At 39.2% G+C, this 18726-nt stretch overlaps 1 protein-coding gene across 3 annotated transcripts in view; it reads left to right on the top strand.

The window, feature by feature from the left end:
• Positions 1 to 18726, top strand: part of HHAT (hedgehog acyltransferase) — a 152010-nt gene that overhangs the window by 113814 nt on the left and 19470 nt on the right. The window lies entirely within an intron of this gene.

Genomic DNA, 18726 nt, shown 5'->3' with positions numbered 1-18726 from the left:
GTCACTAGTTCCCAGGTTCCCAGGTTCTCCTTTCTTCCCATTTTAAATCTAGATATGGTGTTCCCCTTTTTCCACTCACCAGGGACTTTGCCTGATTGCTGTGACTTCTCAGATACCATGGAGTGTGGCTTGGCAACTGCAGCCAGTTCCCTAGGACTCTAGGATACATCTCATCAGGTTCCATAAAATTATGTATACTCGGGTTCTTCTAGTGAGGACAAACCTAATCTCCTCTTACAATGGGAAGGACTTTGCTCCCCCAGTCCCTGTCTTGTGGCCCCTTAACTGTATAGAAAACTGGTAGAAAATATTCTCATACAGAACATCAGGAGCTCTTATTGTCACATGTGAAGTGTAAACTAATCTCTATTTATCCTTCGACTTTGGTTGCATCTAAGAAAATGCCTTTTACTGTTATGGGACAAGCCACAATCATTCCAAAGAAAATACTCTGTAAAGGCTGTATATAAAAAAATTCCCACACAGATTCTCAAACATGCATAACAAAACTCACCTTCTGAACCTGTGCTTTTTATATCTTGTGATGGCTTTGCTCTTTTGTCAATGTGGCCTGTGTTCAGTGCTGCAAATGTGACCATATGTTATATTGTTGGGTTCTAATAAGGTTCTCCTTGAGATGAAGTACTTTAAGCAGCAATGAAGAATGATGGAAAGCAAATGTACTAAATAAATAAATGGGGTTGTAACAAAATTGTCATGCCACATCCATATGTGTATATCTATGTGAATTCAAAGGAAAGAAATAAGTAAACATGACATTCTAGCATCCAAAGCTTGTGCCAGATGTCTATTCTTGGAGTGAAGTCCTACATGAATCAAGAAAAGCTGTTGAGTTTAATTAAAAGTCAATTCTGATCTACTTAGCTAGATCTCATGCTCAGTAGAGAGCTCATCAAGCAAAGACTACATCTGTCAAAGTAGGAAAACCTTGTTGTGTTGTCTTCAGTGTGTGGTTTTCAGTATTTAATTCCCACTGTACTTAATGAAGTAGAGGAGAAGAATAGGCCTGATTTTAGTTTTCTCCAGTTCCTACTGGTATCCAAGGAATTGTCTGTGCTGGAGAATATAAATTCTCTAATCCCTAGAAATGGGAAGTTAGGAAGTCCTTGCTGGAGCAGCGAGGGAGCTGTTGCATGCCTGATACCACACACTCAGCCTTTTTGGATAGAAAAGGAAATTTCAGGGCTGATCTACAGACTGCAAATGGGGCAAATTGAAATGCGATTTCATACAAATGAGAATGAGGTCCATTCTTCATGGTTCACATTACCAGTGTTTTGTGATCATTGCCGTTCTTTCCCTTAGAGAAAGAGACTCCAAAAATCAGATTACAGCTGTCAAAAGTGAATGGGAGTGATGGTAAATTTGGAAGTCTTCCAGGAAGAGCAATCTGTATGGACCACACTGTATATGGGACTTAGTGTAGTGTCATGTTTATATCTTCCATTTCATAGAATCATAGAATGGTTTGGGTTGGAAGTGGCATTAAAGACCATTTAGTTCCAACCCCTCTGCCATGGGTAGGGACACTTTCCACTAGACCAAAGCCCCACCAGTTCTACATCAAGGACACAAAACTTCTAGCTGGTGCAGAAATAATTACAATTTAAAGTGAAATGGAAAACTATTTTCTTTAATTTCACAGAGGAGATAACAAGTTATTGGAAGGTTTCTGCTCCTTGGTTACGACTGCTGCGGAGCTAGAAAGAAGATACAGATTGCATGTTCTGGTTTTCCTCTTTGCAGTACTCAAATTCTGCAGGGCAACTTTGAAACAAAACTAAGAGAGCAGTAGGTATTTGAGAACAATTTAAAAGTTGATCAGGTGTAGTCTAGGTGAAGATACACAAGTATCTGTTTCTGTTCACAAGTCAGATGGATAGATACCTAGTTTGTGGTACTGTGCTTAGTTTGACAAGGTTGGGTAATGGAAATGAGAGAAATTTTCACAATTTTCAGTGATGTTACCTAAAACAATGGTCTCCAAAGTAGATAGGCAAATACTAAATTGGTTTAAAAAATTGCAAGATCAGTATTTCCAGTATGAAGTACAGCAACATCCACTGGAGTCAGTTTCCATTAAAAGGCAAAGTTACTTTTCTTTGATACTGGGGGCTCAGCTCCCAGAGAGAGGGAGTTACTTTGGGGAAGGCTGTATAGGTGTGGGAGGGTTTATTTCAATCACCTAAAATGACCTCCTTAGACAATCCTACTTCCTATGGTGAAAGTGCCAGAATAAATATGCCTAAATTAGATGCAGGGGTATGTTTCAAACAATGCTCATTCAGAAATCCTGCCTGGATTGTTCAATGTGCCATTTGTTACAGCAAATATGCAGGATGGCAGGAAACAGCTTGCTGTGCATTTCTTTCCTGCCTAAATGGCTTGTTGAGCTGATAATTAATAAGCAACAGGACATTAGGTTTATTGTAACTTTGCTGGGTGGATGGTTAATCACTGGAGGTAGAAAGTACAGGAAATGTCTTATCTATTAAGGCTTTTCACATCTGTAGGAATTGCAGCCACTGGTGAATGGAATAGTACACTCCATAAGAACTGTGATATGCACATTAATGATTACTGTGTGAAAATCCTACCTGGGGTTCTTAAGGTATTCTCATTTTCTTCAGATAAAGACCAGGTACAATAGTGTGGTCTTAAAATCACAAAGAGAAATTTGGGCTAACTAGCAGTCATATGTGGTTTCTGTGGATGCATCTCCATTGACATTCACTTAAACAATGATTCAGGACTACACAGAGATAAAAGTATTGCCTGCTAAATCCTTAAAAACAAAAATCTTCTAAAATATTCTCAAAGTTTCCTTCACAAATTCTGCTCAATTCTGTTTCTGTTCAGACATGACGCTCCAGGGAGGCTGTGTCTCCTGCACACATGCCAAATGCACAGTGTAGGCAGTAGTACAAGGCAGGCTTGTGTTCAGAGGACAGGAGGCTGACATGCAATGCATATCTTGTGGGCTAGGTCCTGCCACAAACAGCTGGGTGCTGGGGAGGGCTGCTGAGCATGGTGCTGCTGTGTATGTGTCCTCCAGGAAGATGATGGGGAGCAGGTGCTGCTGACTTACAAGCTGATGAGAGTGCGGATGCTCATCATAAGCAGCTGGCTATGAGTAACACTGCTGCACAGGAAGCTTCTCTGTGCCTGTGGCTGTCTTTCTTAGGAGTTTCTGTTCTTGTTTTCTCTTAAGGTCAGCTCTTCTGTTAAGGTGATCAAAGAGCGTCTTCAAGACAGGAATGAGAAAAGCTCGGGGCGATGAGCGCATTGATCGCGCACGCGTTTCTCGCTTGTGGATGGCAGCACTGGGCCTGTACTTTAACAATGGAACTGCATCAGTGATTCCCTAATGAGCTGATGAACCCACCCTCATCAGAGTTTGCTTCTGTGTGCACATAGGTGATTGCTCATACAGGCAGTCTGTGCAGTGGGGCTGCCTCACCTTCTGGAACTGAAATAAAGCTGGGAGTCAAGGCATTGCCTTGTCCCTCTTTTTTTGTCACTTCACTGCAGCTTGTGGGAGCAAGTTCTAAGTGTTGTCCCCACTGAAAATACAGTCCTAGAGTCTAAAGTGTGTAAATACAAAAGACCTGGTAAAGCTACAACTCTCTATGCCCACTGTAAAATTTATTTTTGTTGCTAGAGACATGTAAAAGAACTTGAAGGATTTTCAGTCCTTTATGAGCAATACTCACTCCCAAGCTTCTGCTGGGGCATGGAGTAGAAAGGGCACAGCTGCATATTGAAGGCCTTTCTCAGTTCATGCTTACTTAATGTGCAACGTTGTGAGCATCACTAAGCAGCAATGAAATTTTTGCATTTGAACTCTTTAGTTCTTTGAAGAGGCACTTTTTAGTTCATCTTTAAAAGCTTGAGGACATTTCTTCATGACAGTCTGCTAATGCAAGGACAGTGCTAACAGGTTGCTTCTAAAAGCTTGTCATGTTTATTTATCTACATGATGGAAGTGAGCTCTGCAAAAGTTTCTCTGCTGGGGAGGTCAGGAAGTCAGGAGAAGTCAGTAAGGAACAGCAGTGAAAGAGCTGCATGATCAGTCAGATAGGACAAGTTGCAACACTTCATTCTCTCTGCTTTGGCGGGCACCAACTGCTCGGCTTCTTGGAGGCACCTTCAGAGCAATGGCAGATGCTTTGGCCTGGATGGAAGCAGCAAAGGAGCAGTTAGAGGTAACAGCCTGGAATTCCCTTCCTCCTGAGAGGCAGCAGGCACTCTTTCACTTCAAATGGAAATTATTGGCCAGTGTCCTGTGCTGGACTTCTCCTAATCCAGCAAATGCTTTCTTGGAAACCAGAGCAGGATAGGAAGTGGTTTTCTTGTATCAGGGAGGTATTGAGTCTCCAAAAAATTTTCTATCATAATATGGGTTAAAACCAGTCAAAAAGCAGTTAGTTTTCCTGACCTGTCAGATACGGTCCAGGGAGGTGTGTTTGCCTTGGATGTTGATTTCATTTAGATCTGAATTTTTTTAATTGAAAAAGAAAATCTTAGCTTTCATTTCAAAACAAATATTTGTAGGCATGGATTACTCTTTTATCCTGATGTAGGAAATGGTAAAAGATTTTATTTTGTTGGGATTTTTTTTTTTTTTTTTTTTTTAAGGAGAAGCCACACACAGAAGGTTTGTATAAATTTGGCTCTCCCTGTCTAGAGCCTGCAGCCTCAGTGTGAGACTGTATTTTGGGTGAGGGAAGTTCTCAGCTCATTACTAATAACTAAATACCTTGTGTAGAATCCCAGGACATTTCAGTGATCTACTACTGCAACATACTTGCACATACTAAGTTTAAATGTTTCATCCTGTAGGTTCAGAATCAGGTTCTTCCAAGGGAGAGAAGTAGTTCAGTCAGGATTGCAAAGAATTAGAAGTCCTGGATGAAGACAGTAGACTGCAAAACCAGCAGTGACCTGCAGTTCTCCAATTGCAGTTCTTCAGCAATCTTTGCCTTTTTAACCATTGGCAACCAATTCAGTGGTTTACTCCTGGTTGTATTCAGTCTGTACCAAAGTGTACCAGTTTTGAGTAGTTCTGTAGAAGACATAAGATTAGACATTGGTCCAGTTATAGGTATATAGTGTAATACAAATATATCTTTATAATTAGTTTCTTACTCATTTTTGGAAATGATGCATGTAGCTGGTGAGTGTTTCCACTCTGTGCCTCCAACAGTGACTTAAATAGCTCGATAAATTTTTACCTGCTTAAGGCATTAAACAATTACCTGAGAAGAAGGATTTCAGCAGGCTGAAGCTCACTGCACTCTCTCCGATTCTTACATCTTGTTATCCTCATTTTGCTAATTTTCTGGCAGACAGATGTGTTCTTCTGTTGCTGTCTGCATATAAATATTTAATTAAAACAGGAAGTGGTAATGCTTCTCAGAGGCAGCTGTTGTCCCCATCTCCAAATGCCGTGTCAGTTTAATAATAGCTTCAAAATGCCGAAAACCAAGCGATAACCTGGTCAGTAAGTCCATGCTGGCATCTGGTGCCTGTGCAAGGAAAGACCAGGAGCAGTGTCTGTCCATCAGTGCATTTGGCAGCATGGCTGGCTGTGGCCTGCCTCAGGTCACACAGCAGCAGGCAGAGCTGTGCCTGCTGAAGAGCAGGATGTTCATGGAGGAGTCAGGCTGTCGGAGAAACAAAGGACTTGGGGATGCTGCGAAGCTGGCCAGACTTTTAAAAGCAGAGGAGCTGTGATCACTCAGTAGCAAACATAGGAGACAAAATCAGTCTGATGGTCCTGCTACAGCCCTCAGCTGTCCTCCAGGCCCCTTTGATGAATCATCACACTCAACAGCATCGTGGTGCTAACTGGCATCAAAGTGCAGTTTTCCTTTACCAGAAAGCAGCACACTGAAAACTGTCACTAAAAATTATTTCTTCTGTTGTTTTTTTTTTTGCAGCAGAAGCACTTTTGGAGTGTGAGGGCTGACTGCTGCCTTTCTCATTAGAATGTCTGGGCAAAGGTTACTGAACAGCTTCTTTGGCTTGTTCATCCCACATGCATGCAGGCAGGATATTCAGAAGCAGGATATTTAAAAAAAAAAATCCATATGGTGTATTTTTTTAATAATGAGAACCATTTCTCTGAGTTATAATCAAAATGTGGTATATTTATATATGAAGAAGTTTTTTATAATTATCACAGAAAAGACTGAAAATATAAAGATGCAGGGAGGAAAAGTCATGAGGGGAAAAATTCCTGCAACATTGTCTTCCTGCTTTGATCTTGGATTTTTTGATGTTAAGAAATGTTTCAGTTAAAAGCAGGAATTCTCTAGAAAATTTATATATACACTAATTCATTAACCAGCTAGCAGGTGAACAAGAACCATAGCTGGAGAATTAGCTGCAGAGTAAAAGCTGCTGGTTTTACCATTATACAATATTCCTGACAGTAGTATAGAAGAATGATAGTCCTTTTCAGGACAATATGCTCCATGCTGCAGATTTAATAATAAAAAAAAAACAAACTGAAAGGGAAAAGAAAATGGAGAGAGAAAGAAAAACCAACACCCATTGAGGACTAAGAGGCAAGTATATAGAAATCAGTTTCATAATTCCTGTTTCTCATTTTCATACATAGTTTTGAAGGAAAAGTAATTGAAGTTATTTCTCTTGGATTGGCATCTATTAAAACCTCCTTGAATGTGAAATGAATGTGGTTAATATAATAAAAAGATCCCATTTATTCTGTCTCTCACCTTACCACTTCACCCTGCTGTTGAGTGCTTGAAAATACTTTTTTCCCTTAATCTAGTAATGAATACACAAAGCACTTGTTACAGTTCTTCCTTTAAAATATAAAGAATAAGGGAGCAAGACTATTTCACTTTTCAGGTTTGCTGGGCATGTTTTAAAATCAGTAAACATGGTCAAATGTTCTCTTATATAACAGTGTGTTTAGCAGTTCAGGTTTAGAAGAAAATCTCTGTTTGCAGACATGTGTTTACACGTGCACGCACTTGAGTGAATCTGGTATTATGACAGATTAGATGCAGCATCTGATTTGGAGTCCACTAATGAGAAAGCAGCTCTGTTTTATTCTTTCAACTGCTGTTTGTGATGAGATCTCATTCCAGTAATGCTGATTAGTATCAGGTAGACTTTTCCTTTAGGAACTGGAGAGCATCCCTGGCTTATTCCCTACAAAAATAGCTGGTAGTTGGTAATGAGCTTTCACACAAGCTCATGAGAAAAGAAAAATTCTTGATCCAGCTGTTTCTTTTTCTTTCTGCTCCTTTAGATAAAGATTGAAATTGACGATACAATTTTGCCTAGAGAATGCATCTCTCTCACTTTTGCTCCCACTGTTTTTTCAGTAGTTCATTTCTAATGGTGTTAATGAAACTCACAGTTTAAATAGATGAACTAAATTAATAAAAACATAAACACTGCAAGTGCATAATAACTAGTGATCAGTACAGTACCTTGCTCCTCAAACAAGACAGAAAATCTCTTATTCTATTTACATAACAGTTTTTTAAGAAAGCAGCTTCAAGACAAGTAACCCTTTGATTTGATGCCTGAAAAAGAAAAAAGAATTCTAATACTGATTTTCTGTATTTGCTGCCATACTTAACAATTTACATTCTATAAAAGCTTTACTCTTTTACACAGCTCTAAAGTGTCTATGAAAATTAAGCATCAGGACAACCCTGCCTCCAGCAAATATTTTAATAAAAGTGCCTTAAAAGAATGAGAACAGCTGTGATATTTCATCCTTTTATAATCCTTTCAAATCCATGTAATGTCTCTTCAGTGAGGCAATTTAGCTACCAGTGTTCTATGAAGTTTGACATTCCAGTCACAGAATTGACTGGTTGCAGTAATATTTATTGGTTGGTTCCATTTATTATAAACAGAATTCTGCAGGTATGCTTCAGACTTTCTGTCTGACATGGTAAATCACAATTTTGGATATTAAATGCTAAGATTCAGATTTTTAGCTGAACTTTTCTTAAAAAGCATTTTTCATGCAGAGACTGCGTTAAATTGTATGAGTTTGGTCAAAGAAACATATGCAGTAAGCATTCATTTCAGAGATCCACTCACTGTTGAAGCAAATTGTCTTAGCTGGTTTGACTAAAAATATGTTGAAGCTGTGTTTTTAGAAGTTTTGGATGTCTGAGCACTATGTTTCAATTCTTGAGCTGTTTAATCACAATATAATCATGGGATTTAAACAAGCTAAACAGGATGTTTCTCTGCATAAGTGCATATCATATATCGCCTCCTAGAAGATGGATAGGATAAACAGGTTGTATTTTGTCATATTTACACATCATCACTGAAAAATAACTTCTCTGAAATTATTTTGTGAAAAAGCTTCAGCTGTTTTTGTAAGAAAAATGGAACAATCACACCCAAAAAAACGAAGATAATGATGATGATTGTTGTTGTAAAGTGTGACAGGAGATGACTTACGGGGTTTTCCCATAGCACAGAAAAGCTTGACAGTACCTTTGGATATCTAAGGCCTTCAGAAAATCTGATCCATACTGAGTCCTTTAGTGCTGAGCTCTTACAACTCTTCCAGTTGTCCTTTCAAAGAATCATTGAATGGTTTGGGTTGGAAGGCACCTTAAAAACCATGTAATTTCAATCCCTGTACCATGGGCAGGGACTCTTCCCACTAGACCAGGCTGTTTTAGCTGCTCCATCCAGCTCCAGGGATGGGGTGTCCACAGCTTCTCTGGTCAGCCTGTTCCAGTTCCTCACCACCCTTAGAGGGAAGAATTTCTATCTGCTATCTAATCTGCACCTGCCCTCTTTCAGTTTAAAGCCATTCCCCATTATCCACTCTCTGACTGCCCTTGTAAGTAGTCTCCTTTCTTGTAGGCTCCCTTCAGTTACTGGAAGGCCACAGTTAGGTCACCCCAAAGCCTTCTCTTCTCCAGGCTGAACAATCCCAATTCTCCCAAACTCTCCTTGTATGAGACATGCTCTACTACATTGTAGTACAAAGTACATTGTAGGTACTTTGTAAGTGGTAAGAGGAAGATGAAGAGAACCAATTTTAGATTCACATTGTGTTTCTAACTTTTAGCTACTTTTAAAAAAACATCTTCCTGCATATTTTCTGAGAAAATAGAAACTGAAAATTAGTTAGGACAAAACTTCTTCATTTTCATTATCAGAATTTAAAATGCTTGCATTTCTTGATAGAAAAACATTTTGCACAGGGCATGAATTCACTTAGATACTTCTATCACATTATTTACTGCATCGTTGTAGAACTTGAATTGACATCCACAGCTACAGCTCGTACTTATTCCATTCCTACATTCATATAAAACCATCACCTTTTAACTTATTAAACTTTACAGCATGATTCACTAATTCAGTATTTCTTATATAAATTCAACAGATTACCAAAAAATCAGGTAATCAATGAATTCATCAGTGTTTCTTACTAAATTTTAAACTAATTTCTTTAAAAGGCAAAATGCATTAAAACATTAAAGCATAATTTTTGTGGCAAAAATTAATTCAAAATTAATTTTAAATCATCTCCATGGGTGCAACTGTTAAAAGGAGTAGTTCTTTGAATGTTGGACTGTATCTTTCCTCTGGCCAGCTGTGTCCCAGCTCTCTAGTCCAACCCTTACTTGTGCTGCAGTGTTTACATCAGCAAATGCTGGTGTCCACTGGTTTTGCTCCATTGGCATCTCCGGTCCTAAGTCTGAACTCTTCCTCCTCTGAGTCTCCTTCCACTGCTCTGTTTAAGTCCTCCTCTCTATTACACCTTGTGCCTGCACCTCCTCTTTCTCCTTTCTGAGATCCTTCACATCTACCATGGAAGCAAATTCCAGCAAGATTCTCTGACTGCTTTCTGCCAATGGATGTACATATTATGCATGTTCATTGTCCATTTGGATGCTCTTTCTACATCCACGTGATGCTTAGTTTTACACACAGGAATTGTTCAGTTAGGTACAGAGTCTGAAAGATTTTTACAGGGATATTTGTGAGATAAGGAGCAGGCCCTCAGGGAAGCTGGAGCAAGTCTCCTGACAGGGAGTACTTACACCAGAATTACTGAGAGGTCATCCTGACAGAGGAGCATTTTATATTACCCAAGTCTTTTATTGCAGAGTATGTGGGGTCTGTAAAGTGCTTTGATGTTGGAGCTGTATTTAAGTGCTGAGCATTTATTGTCTTGAATCTTTTGGGTTAAGAGTTGTGGACATGGGAAGGCTGGTTTTTGTTAAACTTTCTGTTTTATCTTCTTCACACATGGTCTCCTGCTGCATGGACTTGGCTTAAAATCATAAAAATGCAGAATGAAGCATTAAAGAGGATTTTTGAAAGGTCAGTGGGTGACTGATGAACAATCTGGACTGACCATGTAAAATCACTAATGTGAAACTGGAAGGACTCCTTTTCCTTGCTCTGCTCCAGCATGCCATGTGCCAGTCTGAGGACTCTGCCTCCCGAGGTGGGGGCTGACCTAATGCATACCTGAATTCACAAAACCAACAGAAAGTACCTCTTTTACTCAGAAATAGAAAATAAAGTTTCCATTTTGACTGTTACAGTATTACTGTCATGTAAATTTCTGGGAAACAATCCTGGGTAGAAGTTGCTTTGTATACAATTTTGTGATAGTTCCTGAAAAGACCCTTTTCCTTTGCTGTGAGACAGCTTTCAGTTCTGTGTTTCCAGGGCTGTTTGTGTCAATGTATTTCTGTGTTCAGCAAAACCTGAAAAGCCTGGAGCTGTTCATTTAAGGGAGTCTGATGGTGATTGCTCCTGCCACCTCCAGAGATCTTTTAAAGTGGAAAGAAGATTGGAAAGATCAGAGGGTAAAAATTAGGTTTTAATGGCAATTCCAAGAGTATGTTGGAGAAGTAGATCTGAGGCGCTCTGTTGTTTTTAGCTGGACTGTGTGTTGTGCATGCAGAATGAAGGGAAAACTGGATTCACAATACTGTTTGTGGCTGGTTTTTCAAGGCTGTCCAATCTTCTTCACTCCTATTTCCTAATCAGTGACTGATTCATGCGATAAAGAAAATTCCAAAGAGCCTGTGGAGTTTGGTTATTGGAGAATTACTTTCAGTACTTTTTTTCCAAATCAAAATTACCTCAAGCATCTGAAACATATTAAGGCAAAGCCTCGTGTACAGGTGAGTTGATGCCTAATGGCCAGGAAAGTCAAGGAGTGAGACTTTGAACACATCTCACTGACTTCAGTGAGTCCTGCTTAGGCATCCTGGGACAGCCTTCCCTTTTGCCATAAAAAAAGTTACCAGAGCTTTTGGAAATCTGGTGTCTTTCAAATCTACTCCAGTGGGATGAGCTCAAGGAAAAAACTGTGAGCAGTTTTCCCACCTATTAGTTAAAGACAGGTGGTGAATAATGACTGAGAGGCAGAATAACTTTGAAAAAAGTTTAACCTAAATATTTCTGTATGTTTGAAGCCTAAGCACTTACTCATGCTGAAATAAGACTGCATACTGTTTAGTTTTTTCCAACAGTGATAATAGAAAACTGAAGAATAACATTAACATTTCTGTATTATAATAGTCCTTTAAAAAAATGAATTGATGTATTAGTATGGTTAGGAGCATCTCACATTTCTTGCTATAAGACAATTGTTTATTTGCTTTGGGTTTTTTCTTAATTTTTATTTCTGCTTTCCCTCAGGCCAATTCCTAGACAAAGCTACTCAGACAAAACACTTCAGGCATCTCCAGGTGTAGAGCTGAAGTGTATACGGCCAGGTTGGCAGGTTTCTGTGAAAGACTAGAGGCAAGGCTTGACATTTAGTTGGAGATGAGGAAAAGGAGAAGGGAAGTATGGGGAGCACTTCAGATTTGTGCTCCAGAGGTGAAGAACAATTGCCTCTGTCAGAACTTGGCTTTTCATCATGTGGGAATTGACCACTTTTCTTACTCAGAAATTCCTGCTGAAGTTAACAAGGACAGTTCTGTTCTTTTGATATGCAAATGTTATTTAAGTTATTTATGAAGTCTGAAACTGTGTCAGGATGCAGGACAAAGCTGGTGTATGCTGTGACTTCTTTGCATCCTTCTGTCTTGCTCGTTAGTGCTTGCAGGTCACACACTGTGGTCTAGCCAGAAATGCAGCCTGGGGCAGACACCACTGCACTTCTCTGAGAGTTGAACTGGACTGTAAAGATGGCTCTGACTTTGTTCTGTTCTCTCTCTGGTTTTGGGGAAGAAGAACTCTTTGCCTGGGAGGCACATATTACTGGTCTGCTCCCATCCTGTGCTTGGTGATCTGCTTTGTTTGTGAGAGCAAGAATTAATGGTAAAAGAGCATGCAGCAGAGCTTGGCAGATTTTGGAGAGGAGCAGGGGGGTGGTGGAAGGGTGAGATGATTTCCATTCACAGAATGATTCTGAAGATAGGTAAGTTTGTAGCTGAAAGGTGACCAAATGTTGCAGTGAGAAAGTCAAGTAGATGGAGAAGTTACAGCAAAATTGGTTCAAGTGAAATTTGCAGATTCAGAACAGACACACGTGTCATCTTTTGTTTTCTAAATGCTTTTCATGAAAGTTAGGAGATCTAACACTTTCCAGAAGTCTGATAGTTATTTGTTAAACAAATAAATTTGACAGAAGTATTTTGATCTATGCAAAATTGTGTCTTCTTTTATTTCACTGAGGTAGACAAAAAGTTGTTTATTTTCCTGTCCTCTACTCCAACTGTTTTACTAGAGAGATACATAATTTTAATACTCAAGTGTTTCTGTTAATTAAAATATTGATTGTGCTCCTTTTCTCAGATGGAATGGTATGGGGGATAGTTTGCAGGGTGCAGCAGGGGAGAATTGTGAGAGAAGGTCCTGTCATGTACTTATAAATGTGAAGTCCCAAAATAACTTGCAAGTAAATAGTGTATTTTCAAGATGAGGTAGAAATCAATATTTCCCCCACTTTCAAGCCAAGTCTTGCCAATTATTGAGTGATCAGCTCCCAGCTGAGTTGCTGGGAGTGGTTGTCACTGTACAACAAAGAGCATCATACCCTGGCAACCCAGTCGTATTTCCTTTAAAATTGGTAGCAAAATCCCCACTATCTTGTCAACACCAGATTTAAATGTCTGAATCTTTTTTTGTCAGGTAAACTCATTTTCTACAAAGACCAAAGGATTTAAATCTGAACCTTATTATGTCATATGAAAATTTTAGTAGGAGCTTATCCTAGATATGTTAAACCTTCCATTTACTGCAGTAGGCCTTGTTTCTTTCACAGACACTTTCTTAGCCTTAAAAAGCACCATCAAGGTGTTGTTTTTAAGAAACCTTCTCCAAGCTGTGAGGTTGTCTCACAAAAAGCTAATTTGGGTAAGCTGCATGCTGAATTCTACACAGCCTGCTTTCAGTACACTTGCTGCTCTGTGCTGGCCTGAAGATCTGTTGCCTGACTCCAAGAATGAATCCAGGTTTTGTCACATCAGCTCTCTACAGGAAGTTGCTGTTGTCAGCTATTGAGTTGCTTCAACTTGTGTGGTTGCAGTTGTGTCTTTTATCCCATAAACAGTTCAATGCCAACCTTTTATTCTGGGTCATGCTGCAAAACAAACCAACCAAAAAAAAATCTAAAGGAGCCCAAAGTAATTTTTGACTTGATGGCAGCATGACAGTGCTTCCTCGGGGACATTACCAATGGCTCCTCTTGGTGAAAGGGACAGAGGCCCTGGTTAGAGGGAGAGCGATTGTATTTAATTATGTAAGTAATTAAGCTGTGATCCATTCATTTAGGAGAGGTTATCCCTGAGTGATGCAAAGTAACCTGAAGATGCCAAATTTCTCAAGGACTAATGGCTTCCTAAAAGATGTCTGGCGTTGGTCTGGGATTCCTTTGGGGGACCAATTTTGAAAGAGGGTAAAACCATGAAGGGATTTCTGCCTAGCTGATGCTTGGTTCTATGTTCTCACCTTGTATGGTTGGGGTCATACCTATGCACAGGACACCTTTGCAAATAGAGGAATGTCCATGTTCTGTACCACCAGGACACCTCATAAAATCCATGCCTTGTACCATTTCAGTAAAACTCTTCCTTGGGTTGAAACGGCATATAATGTCATGAATACACTTGTAACTTTTACCAGCACAACTATGTAAAACAGGGATTGAACCTTTTTATACTGTTATCTGTGTGGAGCTTAATCATAAGGGACACAGAGCTTTGCTAGGACATTTGATGCCATCTTTCTGCTTTATGCTGAATGTAAGTGCTGTCCCAATCACAACAACCACAGTTAAAGCCCTTTCCTAGCCCTTGCTGCTGCAAGATGATTCTGTTGTTTCTCAGACATCTTTCCAATGAGCCTGATGGTGACACTACCATGAACCTCTGTGCACATCACTGTGTGAGCTGACCTGTTTAATGATGCATTAAACATTGAATTTGCATTAGACTGATAATGCAAATTTTACATGATGATGCCATTTCTGGAAAAAGAAAATTAAATAGCACCTGTCTTTATTTCAGTAAAACCTCTGTTGCACTTAGCAGCATGTTAGATGAAATTGTTGAAAAGTGTCCCAAAACACCTGCCCTTATAAACCTGGTTTGTCAAAAATTGTTACTCCTGAGGAGAGAGCAAAAGAGCATGGTTTCTTCTCCTAACTTCATTTGAATCTGCTTTGGTCACTTTTAAATTAGTAGATTGCCAGCAATTTTGAGTGGCAAAATATGGCAATAGATGTGTGTATCCTCTTGCTGTCCAAGACCTTGTTAGGTCTTGTCTTGACCTAAACATTTGAAGAATTTTGTGATTACAGTTGCTTTGCAAATAGCAAAGGGAAACAAAGGGATAGAGAGAAGAAGTAAATCAATAGAGGAACTGGGAGTAGATTTTGACTCTTCTGCCTGATGCCAGTCAGTAGCAATTCACATTCATTCCTCCCTGTGATGTGCTTTTCCACAGCCCTGCTGTGACACCAAATTCTTAGGGGTTTGTGAATGGTGCTCAGTAAGCACAGAACGATGAGCAAGAAGTCACAAAGCAGAAACACTTTGTAGTGTTAGAAGATCCTTTCAGTGCACTGGTTTTTGAGCTTTTTGAGCTGCCAGTAGTATTATATGGCAACAGTACATGAAAAATCCACTGTATTGTATATAAAAGGGATTGCCATGAACCAGTCATGTCTCGATTTGTTTGACCTATGCCAGGTTTAGAAAGGTCAAGTCCTTGTTAAAAAAGTCCTGATCACTCACTAATGTGAAGGTATCTCCTTTTCATTGGGATAAGCATTTCTGCTCTGTCTCTCACTGAAGCTGGTTCCTGCAGTGCAGTCAAACACACAAGATTTGTCTCATACTTCTTTTTTAAGTAACGGTATTGCTGATGAAAGGCTGTGAGATGAGGACAGGAGAAGCTAGGAGATAGAGTCAGCATTTACTTGCTTTGACAAGTCTAGAAGAATTGTCAAAATGTATCTTGTGAGATGAAAAAGCTCTTTTGGTTCCATCCCCCTTTTTTTCCCTCCAGGATTGTCTGTCTTAGTGTGTCTATCACACACAGGTTAGGGGTCCTTTATGATGCTCTTATTTTTGTGTGTTTTTTTCTTCCTCTGAAAGTCTGCCCTCACCTTTACTGCCTACTGCTCAGGTAATGTGAAATAGTGAGATGTTCTTTCCATGGTCTGGGCTATTTATGCCTCCTGGGGAATGCTAAAGACAATCTGGAAGCATCTGTAAGGATGTAATTTCTACCAGTTGTGGGCCATACTGGAAAGTCTGATTTACTTCAAGCATTTACTGGATAGAAACCAAATGTAGTCTGTGGAGCAGGGAGAGGACCTCTCTCTTCCATTTTGCTACAGGAGAGTGTGCAAGCTGTGAGGTTACAGAAAATGCTGGGCTGTTTATGTAGTGACTCTAATTGAGCCATGGAACAGCTTCCAAAGGAGGCAAAGAGCTGAGCCCAGCGCTGGGGGCAGCTCCAGAAGGAGTCTTCAGCAGAAGCTTCCTGGGGAGAAGCATTTTTCCTTTTGAGAATCCAGTCCAGTATAACTACTATTCCATCAAAAGCAACATCTCAAACCCAGTACAAATTTGTCAAAGTACTACTGTATAGTACTTTATAGCAACTATATTGTTGCTATAGCATGGTGTGTAGGTGCTACAATGAGCATGGCTACTAACGAAGTAAAGAAGTAAGGAAGACCTGCCACAGACCCAGATGTCACATCTTAATATGCTAAGTCTTCAGCATGATTCTGAAAAAATAGTCTTTTAAGATTTTTGTCTTGCACTTTTTGTATCTTCCCACTGTCTCTGGTGTTACGTAAAGTATGTATGATTTTATCTCAGTGCAGACACAGAGGTTTAACCAACTGCACAGATCTGCCTGGAGTAACCTCCCTGTACTTGTGCAGGAGTAAGTGTTGACCCATCAGCTCTTTTGAAACTGAGACCATGGCAGGGCTGTGCTTGGCCAAGGACACACAGTTTATGAGAGTTTTAATCACTGAAGTTAATTACATCAAGACCTTGTATTACATGTATTACTTTGACAAATTTGTACTGGGTTTGAGATGACACAAATTACTTCCATGACAGTTCATAGATTATTCCAAATTAATGTATAGTCTGATTATATCTCCATTAATCAAAGACAGTGATTATTTTGTTGAAAATATTAACATTTACTTAAGACTTTTTGCAGAATTTTTCTACCATCATGTGAGTTCTGCAGGAGTAATTTAGTTATTAATTCAATTCAGCTTTATGTACTGCTGCCTTCATCAAAGAAGCTGGGTACTGACAGCACTTGTATTTAATGTTCTGTTAAGCCTGATTGAGATACAAGATTAAGTCCACTTATATCTGAAAGAGGAAGGCAATAAAATTTTTCTGTATTAATGAGATGACAGCTATAATTAAGCTGCTGGTCAACCTGTGCCAAGCCTACAACTTCTCACTGTAGACTATCATAAGTCTTCAGGCTGAAACAAAACTGGCATCATTAGCTCTGGAAGAAGGCTCAAAAAACTGGACCTGTTTCTATCTAGTAAAGGCCACTCTAGTTAGTCCTAATGTGATATTACACATTGATCATTTTTGGGGGTCTCTTTTACCACATGACCTTTGGTATCCGTTCTGCACATATGGGATGCATGTATGTACCAAAGGCATGAGGCAAGCTGAGCTGTCTGTTGTCCCTGCTGAAGCACCCAAGTGCTTGTGTTGATGTACAAGCACCCAAGTGCTTGTGTTGATATACAAGCTTTCTTTACTTTTATAACTAAAAATAACCAATAAAGATTTGAAAAAAAATATATTGTTATTGAATCTTTCTTACAGTTTACTTTTCTAAAAGAAAGTATTTTTTTAACAAGAGTTAAAAGCTTCCCATCTTTTCTGTTGCTGTTTCCCGAGTTGGATCCTGAGTCCACTTGTGACATCTCTTTCTTTTTACTGGAGATCAACTTGATTACTTAAACACTTTAATTTTTCATAGTTTTTTTTCTAGAGTCATTTGAGTCACTCTTCTGCTCTTGCCCTTCTTTGTTCTTCCATTTATTGTGTTTTAGGGCCTCCAGTAGCAGATCAAAATTGAAACACAAATGATGCCACAGCTTCTCAAGTATTCTACCCAAAAATTAGAACATCTGTTTAGTTTGGGTTAGGATTTAAAAAAATTAAGCTACATCACTCTTTGCGGAATAAAATAATAGTTTATTACTATACGTATTATATAAGCCATTGAAGGGACTTCAGTAAAAAATGGAAAATAGAGATGTTAGTAAATTGATAATGACCTTGATGCATCTGCCAGGGTAATTTTTCTGCCTTGGTAATTGAAATGTATTTGAATGTGATTGAAAGGTCATCAAGGATGCAAGTCAAAGACTTAAGCACAGTGTCTGATCAAAACATTTAGTATTGTCTTTGACTTTTATGAACGGCTGAAGGACTCTGCCAAATGGTAAATTTTGCTTATTTAATCAGGCTTCTTTGTTACAACAAACTTTGACTGCAGCTGAGCTCTTCACTTGAGGCCAGTACTCACTGAAGGACAGACGAAGGTCTTTTATCCATAGTTATCTTGCAGTTCTGCAGAAAAGTGAATCTGAGGCAAATCCCAATGTAAAGTAATTTCTTCAAAGGGGAAGAAAGACTTATCAAGAGCAGTTTTGACCCATATGATGAATACAGTGTGAGCAGATGTGAAGAATGCTAAAACTCGTGTTGGAAAATCTGATCAAAAAACAAGAACTTTCAAAATCTATCCTGGATGTGCCAGTATCTGTTCAAAAGATTTTTTTAAGGAATTAGTGAGGTGATATATGGTGGCTAGACAATCAGATTGTGCATTTAAGATTTCCAGGTAGGGAAAAGAACCAGTAAAGCAAACTGATACTTTTCTTTCTAAATGTTCATCTCCTGTGCAAAAATCAGCTGCATTCAGTGACCGTGCATAAAATTTGAGAAGCTCTTCCATTTCATCCAGAATATTTACTTCAGCATAAGGCATTGATTCTTAGTAATAATTCATGTAGAATCAGTAGAAGAGCCAACTGAAAATAAAGGAGAAGGGAAGAAAATGAACCTTCTGTCCTCTCTGGTATGTATGCTAATTACTGCCAAAGAAATTGGCATTACTCTCCTTGTCAAGATCAGGAGTGACACTGTCTTCAGAAGATAAGCGGCCTATTTCAGCAGGGTGAGTCATATACCCTGT

This window comes from Parus major, chromosome 3, assembly GCF_001522545.3.
Source record: "Parus major isolate Abel chromosome 3, Parus_major1.1, whole genome shotgun sequence".
NCBI lineage: Eukaryota > Metazoa > Chordata > Aves > Passeriformes > Paridae > Parus > Parus major.
This window is presented reverse-complemented; position numbering and strand designations above follow the sequence as displayed.